The sequence below is a fragment of the Lissotriton vulgaris genome, chromosome 10 (genome assembly GCF_964263255.1).
Source record: "Lissotriton vulgaris chromosome 10, aLisVul1.2, whole genome shotgun sequence".
NCBI classification, from domain to species: domain Eukaryota; kingdom Metazoa; phylum Chordata; class Amphibia; order Caudata; family Salamandridae; genus Lissotriton; species Lissotriton vulgaris.
In genome coordinates, this window is record NC_141698.1 from 269,874,976 (window position 1) to 269,888,260 (window position 13,285).

The window sequence follows — 13,285 nt, forward strand, 5'->3', positions numbered from 1 at the left end:
CTTTGGTTTACTTACTGCGAAGCAGGTAATCACAAGGAAGTGGAGGAACAAGGAAACACACGGGGTGGGTAATTGTACACAGCTTTGACATACTGTTTCACAGTAGTAATTGAATTTACATCTGATATGTATACTTTTTTAGATCCCTTTTGTGGATAGTTGGCATGGGTAAATTGAGTTATTTTTGTGTCTATAATCGTAATAAAAATGACTTTGCTAATCGGAACCTATGTGTCTTTTAACAGCTCTAGTCAGTTTTCCATGGTGTGGCTGACTTTAGGTCAGTGCGAGTGGTGCAGCCGCATTGGACGCTGACCTGGGGAAGTGGGCGCTGAGCTCAGGGGTGCACTGTGTTTAGCAATAACATATGATTTAAAAACACCTGCGGCAGAGCTACTTGTACGTCCAGTTTTCAGGCAGCAATAAAAATGTCAAGATAACTCTTGTGAATAATGTTCCTGCTAAAGCGAGACATCAGAGATTTGTCCAGGGGCAGTTTGGACTCGCTATAATGTAGTGCATAGGGTTATTATGCCTGCTGCAAAGATCTGGGACCGTGCAGATCCATATGTTAAGTGGATAGCTGAGTGGACTACTGGCTTTTGTCACAGAGATCCTTAAGTCACTGCAGTACATAAGATACAACTCTAACATAGAGCAGTGAACGTTATGGACTGTCATCGAAGAGCAACATGCAAACTGAAAAAAATAGGTTAGGACATTCTCTTTCTTTTCCCCAGTCTTTCATTATCCATTCCTAATGTTGATGAAAAGAGTTTGTTTGGGTCGATATACATTCTTATTAGTTAAGTCAGACTTTACAAGTGCTTCAAAACAAAATAAATGCATGTGAGAGAGTGTCTATGGAGAGATGACAGGCCCTTTTGCCCAGTGATCATGAGGGAATCCAAGGAAGAGGTCATGAGGGGGGCAAAAATGATTGTCGCCCCTGGCCAACAATGCTAAAGCAGGCCCTGGCGTGCACATTTTTCCCTCGAAGCGTATGCTGGAAAATCCTGGTGTCAATGGACCAATAAGAATCGCTGTTCTCCTTAGTGAGTCTCTCTAAACCGATTATGAAGTGATAATCCTAATAAGACAGGGCATCTGCTGGTCACTCTGTCAGTGTTGTTGTGTTATGCACTTGTTTTCTCTCATGTAATTCCATGTGTACATTTTACCATCTCTACTGTGCAACACTGCTTTCAGGGCTGGTTTATTTACTTTGTAATTTTGCCATTTATATAGCGTATGTGTGGCGTGATGTGTGTCACAATGCTTTATACCGTGAGCAAGAGCACCAAGAAGTATCTGCAAATTAACATACAGGAAAACTCTACAAACATAAAGAAATGTAATCTGAAACTTCAATCACATGCACATAAGAAGGTAGTATGGATATTGTTTACATATATCAGTTCTTATACAAGTTCAGTGCTAACTAAAAACCGTGTGTGTATTAAAAAAACGAATCTATACTAAATTCCAAAGGTTTTATTGTAGCGTCACTTGTAACCACACCAGGCAGCTTATTATGAATGCATTTAGAGAGCTGTATTTAAACCCTTGTGTGCTGCGGACATCCCCCGGCTGTCCAACGTCACAATGGGCGTGTGCGGAGGACGGCTGGTTGCCGTCCGAACCCCGCCCACTCATTAATTCGCCCGCACAGCGGGGGAATTTGCACAGCGTGCAAGGGGTTAATAGAATAAATCTTCAAATTTTTAGGTCTGGCCTGACAACATTACATTAACTATAACTTGCACCTTCTCCATGCACTGCTTATACCCTTGCATATTATATCCCTTATTGCTTGTTTAATGATAGCATTCCTAACAAGACTCCTCACATATCTAATGAAATCATTTATGAGAACACTGCACATGGTTGAATGTTATAGGTAATGTAGTATGACAAGTGAGTTGACAACTCTGTTTTCGGCGGTGCATGACTTGCAGTAATTTGAGGTGGTGTGTAAATTATTAACTTTAAGCAGGCGGTAGTGTTACCTATCCTGAAAAAGCCCAGTGCAGACCCCCTAGTGCTAAGCAACTATAGACCTATTTCCCTTCTTCCTTTCTTGGGAAAGATCTTAGAGACCTACGTCACTAAATGTTTGAGCACTTTTATTGAGTCTTCCTTCTTCCTTGATCCCCAGCAGGCGGGCTTTCGCCCCCTGCATTCTACGGAGATGGTGATTGCAGCTGTGATGGACACACTTCGAACTGGGGCCGACAACAATACCCCCCAAGCCCTTGTACTGTTAGACCTGTCGGCGGCTTTTGACACGGTCGATCACACTATCTTGATCGACCGTGTCAGAAACGCCGGTATTCGGGGCACTGCCCTTGACTGGGTTCGATCCTTCTTGCAGGACCGCTCCCAGGCAGTCCACCTTTCCACCTTTTCGGCTTCTTCTCTCCCCCTCACTTGTGGTGTTCCCCAGGGATCTGCTCTTTCTCCCCTCCTTTTCAATCTTTATATGCAACCACTCATGGCTTCTCTTCGCCATTCCTCTGCTACAATATACAATTATGCCGATGATTTACAACTGATTTTTCCTCTGGACGCTACACCTTCCTCTTGCCTCAACTTCCAAACAACCATGTTACTCATCTCGGACTGGATGGCTCACAGCCAGCTCAAGCTGAATCCGTCTAAAACGGAACTTGTCTTGATGGGTGGTCCGTCCAACCCTTGGGATGACAACTATTGGCCCCCCTCTTTGGGTCTCCCCCCCCTGCCCGGTCAGCTCTGTGAAAAGCCTAGGAGTGATCATCTCGGAGGATCTCTCCATGAAACCTCAGATCTCAGCGGTAACATCATCCTGCTTTTTCCAGCTACGCAGGATTCGCAAGATCTGCAGATTTCTAACCAGAGAGGCACTCATTCTAGTAACACTGGCTCTAGTCATCTCCAGAGTTGACTTTGCCAACATCCTGTATGTGGGGATTCCTGTCTATCAGCTTCATAAACTCCAGCTGATCCAGAACCAGGCAGCACGCCTGGTGTACCACCAACCCAAACACCAGCATGTCTCCCCCCTCCTGAGGAGCCTTCATTGGCTCCCTGTGGCTAAACGATGTTCCTTTAAGCTAGGTTGCACCCTATTCAAATCTTTGCATAACCAGGCCCCTGAGTTCATTTCCTCCAAACTTAAGCGTTATTCTCCAACCCGCAACTTACGGTCCTCTGCCAATAATCTTCTTTGCATTCCATCATTCCGCCGTAAAAAACATGGAGGATTATGCTTTTCTTTCCTAGGCCCTTCCTACTGGAACTCCCTCCCTTCTTCCTTTCGCCATTTTACCTCATATGAGTTGTTCCGCAAAACTCTAAAAACACACCTTTTCAAGGTGGCTTTTGAGTAACTCTCCTGCCCTGGCTAGCTATGTTTGTTATGAGCGCCAAGAAACCGTCTCGGTGTACGTGCGCGGTATAAATCTTTTAACATAACATAACATAACATAACTCTAACGTTAGTTGGGTTTGCACAGAATTATTAAATAAGTTTTACCTAACAATAAATAATCTTTAACATTTGGATGTTTTCATTGAATTTTAATGGTTTATATTTTTTATTAAACATTTGTTTGAAATCGTAGAGTCCAGTGTCATTGAGTCGAGTGTCATAGACTACAGTGAAGAAGTGTTCATAGAGTGTAGTGTTGTAGAATAGATTGGAGTGGTGTAGCGTACAGTGGAGCAAAGTGTTATTTAGTGGAGTGGCGTTGTGTTTTGTATAGTGGAGTAGAGTATCGTAGAGTGGAGTGGTGTGTTGTACAGTGGTGTGGTGTGCCATACAGTAGAGTTGAGTGTCGTCGACTGGAGTGTTATAGACTGGAGTGTCATGGATTTGAGTGTCGTAGAGTGTCATGGAGTGTCGTTGAGTACAGTGTCATAGAGTACAATAGAGTGGAGTGCTGTTCACTGTAGTGGTACAGAGTGGAGTGAAGTGGAGTAGAGTGTCGTACAGTAGAGTAGCATGGCGAAGATGCTTGTAAAGTGTAGTGTCATAGAGTGTAGTGTTATAGACTGGCATGTCATACAGTAGAGTGTGGTAGAGTGTTCTACAGTGGAGTACAGTAGAGTAGATTGGAGGGGCATACAGTGGAGTAGTATATTCTAGAGTGAAGTAGCGTAAAGTGTGGTATTGAAGAGTACATTAAAGTGTCATAGTGTGGAGTGGCGTGTCTTACAGTGGAGCAGAGTGGTGTAGAATGGAGGGGCATACAATGGAGTAGAGTCACCTAGAGTGAAGTGCAGTGTCACAGAGTACAGTGGAGTGTGATAGAGTGGAGTGGACTGTCATAGAGTGGAGTGCCGTACAGTGTAGTGTCGTTCAGAGGAGTGTTGTCGAGTGAAGTGTTGTACAGTAGAGTATCATGGACTGGCATTGAGTGAAGTAGAGTGTCATAGCATGGAGTGGAAAAGGGTAGATTAGAGTGTCGCAGGGTGGAGTGACATTGAGTGGAGTGTTGTAGAGTATAGTGGAGGAGAGGGCCGTAGAGTTGAGTGCTGCATCATATAGAGGAGTGGAGTGTCATGTGATAGAGTGTTATACATCATAGTAGAGTGGTGTAGAGTGCATGGGCATAGAGCAGAGTATAGTGTGGTGTAGTATCATAAAGTTTAGAAGAGTGTTGTAGAGTGGAGTTGCATACTGTGGAGTAGAGGGTTGTACAGTGGAGTGGCGTAGAGTGGAATAACGTACAGTGCCATAGAGTGGGACATAGTCTCGTACAAAGGAGGGGAGGCGTAGAGTGGAGTGACATGTCATAGAGTGAAGTGGGGTACAGTGGAGTAGCGTAGAGTGGAGTGGGGTAGACTAGAATGGCATACAGTGGAATAGCATAGAGTGGAGTGGTGTAGAGTGGAGTGGCATGGAGTGGAGTAGAGTGGATTAGCTCACATTGAGGTACATAGAGTGAAATAGCGTACAGTGGAGTGGCATATAGGGGAGCGGCTTACAGTGGAGTGGCGTAGAATAAATGGTTTTGTGTACGTTTACAATTGCTTGATATTTAGAAAGGTATTTTAACAGTATTATATTTACGACTGCGGAGTCTCTGCTTATAAAAAGATCGGACAGTTCTATATTTTTATGTGCGAAGACTCCACAATTCTACAGTTACTACCATTAAAATGCCTTTTGTGAATAGCAAACAATGGTAAATTTACACAAAAGTGTAAGTTTATGATTGTGAATCATGCCCTTAATGCACAAAACGTAGTGATATATTGTGCTGGGTCATACTGTGGTAATTTTGCGGTATACCGCGGTACATGCCAAAGACAAAACAGTATATGATTGGCTAATACCTACCCTAACAAAAGTGAAAGGCAGCCATATTTCTTATAACACACTTTGGCTGTTTTGTGGCTTTTAAGTGAAAATATTGCGCACTACTGTGTCAAAAGTGTATAGGAAGGGATGAGTCAGTTTATATAAGTGAGTAAAGGTGAATAAAAGTTGGTTTATCACTTTATATATTGCCAAGAAAGTTTGTGTAGTACTACAATGTTGTTTAGATGGCACTTAGTGTGCTTTCAGGGCTTTCATGGTAAATATAGATTAGTACATGTTTTTAAAAAAACAATTACATATTTTTTTCATATTTATTAAATACACTGTACTACACTATATTTTCCCTTAAAACCCAGAACACGGAGTAAGTATTGTCTAAATAGTATTTTGCATTTCCAAAATTCTACGTCTGAAATATATATCCCAGTTTCTATTCTGGGATATATGGGAAATATATTATAGTAGTGTTTTTCAACTTTTTTACAAACTTTTTTGAAGTACACTGTACTAGACTATATTTCTCCTTAAACCCAAGAGTGCTAATAATGAGTAAAATAAAAAAAGAATGTAAAAGAAATAATTGTACATACAGTATATTTCCCCTTAATTATAATGTAGTAGTGTTTTTTTATACATGGGATCGTGAAAGGTAGGAAGAGTAGTTGATATTTGAATACATTCTGCTATGCACACTTTTTACTGTATGTAGGAGTCTTAGTGGAGATGGTGTTCATCAGACAACTATTTATGCTGATTGGTTTGAGTTGTGAGTAAAGCTAAGGCTCATCCAAATACCCTATTACACACACCTGTCATCTGAGAGAGAAGTTTGAAAGGAGAGCCCAGTCCTTCCCCGCATCTTACTACACACTCATTTCATCAAAGAGAGAGGTCTAGACAGAGTGACTAGTCCCCCTACACACCCTACTACGTACAACCATCATCTGAGAGAAGGTCTGAAAGGCCAGACCACTCCCTCCCCACACCCTACAATGTGCACCCATCATTACAGAAAGAGGCCAGTCCCTCCATACATCCTACTACGCTCACCCGCCATCTTAGAGAAATGTCTACAAGGAGAGGGCAGTCCCTCCCCACACCCTAATTTGCACACCGTCATCTGAGAGAGAGGTCTCAAAGGACAGGACAATCCCTCCCACACCATACTATGCACACCTGTCATTGCAGAAAGAGGTCTCAGCAGAGACGCTAGTCCCTCCCCACAGCCTACTACACACACCCATCATACAAGAGAGGGGTCTCAGCGAAGATGCCATTCCTTTTACACACTATACTATGGTCATTCAACATTGAAGATAGAAGTGTCAGGAAACAAGACAATTTCTCCTACATGCACACTACTAGGTGTACTGGTTACCCTGAGGAGAAGTGTCAGTAGAGATGCCAGTCTCTCCTTACACCCTACTTTTACACACCTGTTATAGCCTGGAAAGCTCTGATTGGAGAGGCTACTTTCTCCCCATACGCTAGTAGTGAGAACTATAAAGTATTAGTACTGTAATGAAAGAAAGTGTAAAATCGATTCCCCCAAAAATGCGCAATCTCGCGAGACTCCCTTGGCATAGTAAAAATGTCGGGAGGGGTAGAGAAAATATTGGTCTGAAGAGGAAGGTCCCAGCAGAGAGGTTTATGTGTTTGCACACTCTACTACCCACATCTAAGAATACAGGGCTGTTATCCATGAAACATATGCTAAGTGTTCGAGCTCGCAATACTCTTGAGAGACTGGAGAAATATAAAGGCGGAGGCAGGCATTTGTGTACTCCCACGGGAGTCTTGCAAGAGTCATTTGCAAGCTTCTGCAGGTGACACTTGCTATGTAGACATCATACTATCCTGAAATCCTTTTGCGAGAGCAATGGCACCTCAAAAAAAGATTGCTGGTGACATGTCTTGATATCAGAGTTACAATAACTGAGCAAATAAACTATTTCTATTGACTATTTATCTGTTTAATACTCACACACATTTTACAACCATACCCTGCTTTGTTACAATTAAAAAAATTTTTTACTAAAATATTGTCAGAACAGGGCATATATTATAAAGTCATTCTACCATACATACACTCACAAAAATAATTAATTTACTTAAATAAATAAAAACTTAAAGTAATGTTATAGTTAGGTGTAATAAAAATATCTGGGTTTTTTTTAAACCTTAGAAGTTCACTGAAAAAAACAAAGGTTAAATGAATGTTATAGTGAGGTGAATTTGTCAGATTGAACATTAATGTTTTGAACTAAAAAAAACACAGAAAGTCACCAGTTATACTTGCACCCCCCACCATGCACTGCTTATGACCTCAAATATGACATCACTCATGATGTGGTCTATGACATCACTTATAGCATCACTGATGACATCTCAAATGACATCATTGATGGCATCATTGACCACCCAAGCTTCATTATCGCTCATATTTCTGTATAAATTGCCATGGCTTTACATGTAGTATAGTTCACATTAACAATCAACCACAGATATATGGGAAACCCTTGTTAAGTATGGTGTTAAATCTGTATACAGCTGTTCAGAGAAAGCCAAAATAGTGAGTGCCAATTCCGAAAGAAATGCTCTATTACAGACAGCTTTTATCTGTATCAAACCTCTGACACACCTACATTAAGAAATCAAGTTGATATCAGTAGAGAACTGAACACTGTAAACAGTGCTTACTCTAAAGAGAGAGTTTACTTTATACCACACTGTTTGCAAACACTGAAACTTTAATAAAAAATACACCACAGACTATGAACAACAGTGCACACTCTATGCAACTGCTGTCAACAAATACACTATTCACTAAAAATAACTAAAATTTGAATGTGCTAAACATTCTACCATGGTGAAAACTTTGCAGATAGCCCATCTTCTGAACAAAACAATCACATGTACATAGGTTACTACCTGGTGCGCACAGTCTTCTATGTTAACCCGTTTACCGCGGTGGCAATTCCGCCACTGTGCGGGCGTTCTCTTGCGCGGGTGGGGCCGCGTCGGCCAACGGACGTGCGCAGCACTACCGAGGTAGTGCTCGCGACGGCCGTTGGCCGACGGCAGCACTTAACGTGTTAAGTAGAAATTGTCATACTGAGACAATTTTCTTCAATAACTCAAGGATGCTTACAATACTTAGCATGTAGAACATATAATCCTTGCCCTGCTGTAGACATTCTCTGCAGTTTCAAAACACTTATGTGCAACATAACAAACACAGGTCTACTGTCATCTGTATACAGCATGTTTAATACCGCTACACAGCTATGGTGCATTAGGAGGTGCATGAGGAGGACATGTGTTTTCGAAATACACCCATTAGCTGGACCCAAACTGTACAACATTAAGTGGAAAAGTAATATGGTAGTTATCGGCAAAAATCTAAACTATAAATCAAACAAGCACACTCATTGGATGATGTAATCAGTGCTGTCATTTAAGATGTGTCATCAGTAATGTCATAAATGATGTCATAGAACATGTCATTAGTGATTTCATATGTGAGTCATAAGCTGTGCATGGCAGGGGTGCAAGTTACAGTTAGAGCTGCTAGCAATAACTGGCGAATTTCTGTGGTTTTGTTGTTCAAAACATTAATGTTTGCACTGAAAAATTGACCTAACTAAAACACTACTATAACCTTTGTTTTTTTCAGAAATTTAGTAAGGTTTTTTTTCCCGAAAACAGATAATTGTATCACACCTAACCATAACGTTACTTTAATATCTCTCTCTCTCTATATATATATATATATATATATATATATATATATATATATATATATATATATATATATATAATCTACTGGCGTTCGCCAGTAGGTAGTTATAGTTAGGATTATTTTCAATGCAATAACTTTGGCGCCGGTTGAGGAATCTGCCTGAAAATTTCCTCAAATTTGCCTCATGGCGCCCCGGTCCTTCCCTGAAAGTTTGGGGGAGATTTGTCAAGCGGGGGCCGAGATAAAATGGGGGTCCCAAAACGTGTTTTCCCCATGTTAATTTCCATAGGGCGGTCGACCTCACTTTTAGCCCGAACGGCTGAATGGATTTCCACCAAACTTGGCAAAATTGTAGGGACTGGTAGCCCGATGTGCCTTTGCTATGTCTCAAGATATGTGCTCCAGTGACAAAAAAAAAGCATACACAAACAAATTTTTAAAAAGACATTTGAATTAATCAGCCATAAAATCACAGGTCAAGGTTACATGATTATTATTAAAAACCAAATTCCATCAATATCTTTTTCTAATGTGCAGTTGACAAGGATAACTTAAAAAAGGAAAATAAATTAGACCATTTAAAACAAACTAGAATCAGTCTTGTGCAGAATGAGAGCGCATGGTACACAGGGACCCCCTTTCAACGGATTTTATAGTTCAACACTCTGGGGCCAGGATAAAAGTCAAACAAGTCACAGATACAAATAGGGCCATCTCCCGTTTTGGGCTGAGAGGATCTTAGGTAGGGAACAATGTTCCTGTGTTTGAATTTAATTAAAATCAGATCTCCTGGACAGTTTTTGGGCAACGTACCCAACCATCCTACCCTCCTGACGCTTTCAATTCCGCCATCTAGGTCAGGTGGCAGCGGTCTATTGTTATTGAGCCAGAAGATGGCTTTGTTCAGAAGGTCCTGATTTGTTTCAAATTTGCCCTGTCTAAGCTCTGGCACCCCAGAGAGAACAGTCACATAGGGGGCGGCTTCAGGGGGTAGGTTGATTCGATGCCTTCTTTCATAAGGAATCCTAGGTGCTATTAAAGAGTTAGTAGTAATATGACATCTTTTTGGGATGGGTTTGCTAGTAGAGGGAACAATTGATGGTGCTTTTCTGTGTTATGTAGACTTAGGTTTCTCATGGTTGGTGGAAGGCATATAAGCAGTGATTACATTTGATGGATTGATCCTTTGTACTATTTTTTCCACGCTGGACAACCTTTCTCCCAGGTCCTGAATTTTTGTGACCAGGGGTGTTAGGGCCGCGTTCAGCAATCGTTCAATGTGGGCCAATAGGGTGGATTGGAAGGGGGAAGCAAAATCATTTGATGTGGCCCCCACCTTCTGTGGCGTAAAAACAGTTGAAATAGCGGGGGGTGATGAGGGAGTACAGGACATTTGATCAACATTAGCAGGAATCTCCTCAGTGTTCATTTTGGTGATTAGGGCCTGGGGCAGCGTGTTAGCTTGGGTGGGAATCATTACAGGCAATAAAGGTAGTTCCTGGGGAGTACGGTTTATAAGGTCAAAATTCCTGCCAGATGTGGGTGGAGTTGATATGATAGGGGCGTAGTTTGTGCCACACAAGGCATTCAGGTCCTCCCAGAAAGACATATTTTTAGGACTACAAGAGCTCCAAAATAGAAACTGGACGGGTCAGGGACAAATGACAATTGGAAGCAAAAGAGTTAGATGTTTTCTGTACCTGCTTCTATGATGGAGCCGAGTGTGGTGGCCCGTCCCGTCCTCCTTGTGCCTCTGAGGGCCACAGAGGGCCCGCCCTTTGCCCGGGCTTCGCCCGGATCCGTTCCGTGCGCGTCCCGCGGGGCGGGAGGTGTTCTGCGTTCTTGAGGCGCCTCCAGGCGCAGCTGGAGCGTCACGAGCGCGCCAGGTGCCGGGGCTGCTGGGAACTGTGGTTCCTGGCGCTCGGTTTGGGCAGGAGCGTCCCTGGATTCGTGTCGTGCCGTTTCCCTCACGGCTGGGCAGGCGAAGGGTCCTTCCTGGCTGCTCCCCCCACGGCTCCCTACCTCCACAGGTAAGTTTTCGGAAATGCTCCAGTGAATTTTGAGTAATTTAGGTTAAAAAAAATATATATATCTATGGCCGAGCCCCGGTACGCGCACCAGGGCGCGAACCAGCGCGCTACGCGAGTTCGCGCGCGGAAACCTGATTGGCTCTCGGGTGTCTGTAAACATTCCAAACAGTCAGGAGCGGCTGCCATCTTGTGTCTCGGTAGGATTGAGACACAAGAGGTGGCAAAAAGAAAGGGGGAAATGACCATAAGGGGGCAGAGTAGACCCTGCTGACCCCCTAGGTTTGATGTGGGGGCTATAAAAGGGCCCGCGAGGCAAAAAAACCATTTTTTTTTTTTTGATTTGCGCGGGGGGAGCGCCCGGTACGCGCACCGCGGAGCGTACCGGGAAGCGTTCCATGGGAAAACAGAATGATAGAGTTTTAAAAAAATTTAGCCTTTTTTTATAATTTGGAGGTAGTTCTAAAAAGAACTATTTTTTCTATTTTTTGTTGTTTTATATTTTTTTTAATGTTTTTTGAACATTGTGTACTTTTTTTGGCTTTTATGAACTATTTTATATTTTTTCTGTTATTTTTATGGGGAGAAACAAAAAACAGGGAATTGAAAATGGCTCAACTGGAGCAAAAAAAATCAGGAAAAAATTAGGGTTTTTTGGGGCAATTGTGGTTGTCACCAGCAAGGAGGATGAGCTTTATGCTCTGTTTACCATAGGAGATGGTCTTACCACAAAAAATACATGTAATTCTGAATTCCCCAAAGCGTGGTTGTATGCAAGGGATCGTCTCCCTTGTCTCTGGTCCCGATGGAGTGGGTTGCTTTCTTTTGGAGGTGGTGGTTGTAGATTGGGGAGGGTTACTGGCCAGTTCTCTCACCTCTGCGGCAGAATAGTTGTTCGGATGCTAGCGCTGCATGTGCCTAATCATGGTATTATTACCGAAAGAATATTTTTTGTTAGGGTTCCCCCTTGAAAGTTCCATGCCACAGATTAGGCATGGGTATCTCAATTTTTTTTAAAAAATAATTTATATTTTTCAATATGTGTTTCATGGGTTACATTACAGTGAAAGGAGGTCTGTCACTCTGTCACAAGGATGGTGTCATCAGTGATGTCATGAGTGATGTCACTGACCATGTCATGAGTGATGTAATATGTGACGTCATCAGCAGTGCATTGCACGCGCAAGTTATAGTGAGTCCAACTAACTATAACGTGGGAATTTCAATGGTTTTATGCGAGTAAAACTTCCTGCTAACTATAACTGGTGTGAAACCTATGGTTTTTTCAGTGAATTTAATAGGTTTTTTAAATGCTAATTCCTAACTATAACTGGTGTGAAACCTATGGTTTTTTCAGTGAATATATATATATATATAATTTAGTAGGTGCACGCAAGCGACATGACACAGGCACATGACATGGGCACTTTTTTTTACATTTACTGATCCAAGATCAATTGGTAAATAAAAGACTATGAAAATGAAGTATGAAGAAATATCTCTTACTTACAAAACAGAAGGGAAGGCGGCAATATAATAACTGGCCCTCAAAAAAAGTTAATATTAAAAAGAAAAATAGGACTGCTTCATGGGGGACCTGGAGAATTTGAGAGGGTCAGGGTAAAGGCTGTGGTAGAGAAAAAGAAGCATATAAGGGAGGGAACAACAAGTAGCGTGAGGGGAGACACACTCAAGGAAGAGAGAAGCACAGGGGTGAAGGGAGTAGTAAATAGTGAGAGCAATACAGAGCGTGGGGGAGAAGCATACGTGTGAGAAAGAGGTACACGGAGTGTGGAGAAGGTAAAAATATGGATAAGAGAGAGCAACACAGTGTATGAGGAGTGAAGCACACAAGAGGGATAGGTGGGAATATGTGCACTTTCAAGAGGTGCTTAGGCAAAAAGAAAAAGTAGTACTCTAAAACAGTGGAAGGAGAAAAGTAAATATGGTATGCTCGTGGGGGGAGACAAACACAAGATCGACAAGACAAGAACTCGAGTAAGAAGCAATCAAAAGAGAGTGATAATAAAGCTAACCAATGCCCAGCAATGGGCGGGTATTAAGCCAACTGTATGATCTTGGTAAACAAACAATTGTTCTTTTATAACCAGACAACTTGTGCTGTCTGGCATGCTCGACTAAAAAAGGGAAAACATTTGACGGCGGTCATTAACCTCAGACCTAACCTACCCTATTGCCCAGAAAATA

General features: G+C 42.2%; 1 protein-coding gene across 1 annotated transcript in view; it reads right to left on the reverse strand.

Moving 5' to 3' along the window:
* LOC147685106 (uncharacterized) overlaps positions 1 to 13,285 on the reverse strand; it is a 359,065-nt gene that overhangs the window by 174,472 nt on the left and 171,308 nt on the right. The gene's annotated exons all lie outside the window — the stretch shown is intronic.